Raw genomic sequence first — 1,242 nt, forward strand, 5'->3', positions numbered from 1 at the left:
ATATATATGTTGAATTTAGATGTTCATATTGCAATGTTTTCATGTTGACTTTTGTGATTAATAATAAATTCTCATTGATTATATGATTGAGAGTGAATATGTGCATATATGATACAGACGAACATTTCAGCATTTGATATTAACATTTAATTCTGTATTTTCTCATCATTAGTAAGAGATACACAGGTTATCCATTTTATGGATAATTTTAATTTTTTTTCTCAATGTATTTCTTAAGGAATTTATAAGGTATGGTAGCTCCCACATAGGATTAAACAGGGAATACTGGTTTTAGTAAAATTTGTTCCCAGAACTTATTGTTGAGTAGACTGAAAAATATAATATTTCACTCATGACCAATTGGCTTTCTAAAATATTTATTTTTAAACATTTAAATATTTTTGATACCTAGAATTTTTTATTGAAATTCATAACAAATTAATCAGTATAAGCATAATAATTTCACCTCTAGATTCGATCCTATATAGTACAAAATTTCAGAATTTTTAGATTCTTTAGTACTTTGATCTTATCTAAATAATTTTCTGGTGTTGCAAGCCCTTAGATTAAAAGCTCTTGTACAAGGCTGTCTAGTTTTCCTACTCGGAGTAGACCTGAGGTAATGTTTGATTCAGGTAAGGGATATATACTTCCTATAGCATAATGATTTTTACAAATACATTTATTTATTTGGCATAAAGTGTCTTTTGATAATATTTACATTCCAATCCAAGTCATGTCACATGCAGACTTCATGTCATCTATTATTATTGGTCTTATTTTTTTTTCTGGTTGTTCCATCTTTATTTTTTTAATTTTAATTTTTTTTTATTGGAAGAAGCATTTTATTGCAACAGCATTAACCTATTCAATAACATTTTTCTGAGCTTGGGTACATCTCTTTCAAAATTGGCTGTATATTTTTAGGTTTACAGATGAATTAATACGCTTGTACAGTCTTTTACTCATTATCAGACATAAAATTAAATGAGGTTTTTAACGTTTAAAAAAGATCTCCACTTCATTGTTAAAATACACAGTTGCATACAGAAAAATTCATTTTAAGTCAATTGATATTGAGACGTTTTCACACGCATTTCTAATATCTATATATATGACTATTACTGGTCACAGTGGCTTCCTTAGTGAGTTCCTTGGCATCTGAGTATGAATATAAACTCGTCAGATAGCCAGACTTCCTCTCCCACTAGAGCCTCCATACTCTGTCATCCCTGCCACTGT

Source organism: Nannospalax galili, unplaced genomic scaffold, assembly GCF_000622305.1.
Source record: "Nannospalax galili isolate Female #2095 unplaced genomic scaffold, S.galili_v1.0 scaffold1180, whole genome shotgun sequence".
NCBI classification, from domain to species: Eukaryota; Metazoa; Chordata; class Mammalia; order Rodentia; family Spalacidae; genus Nannospalax; species Nannospalax galili.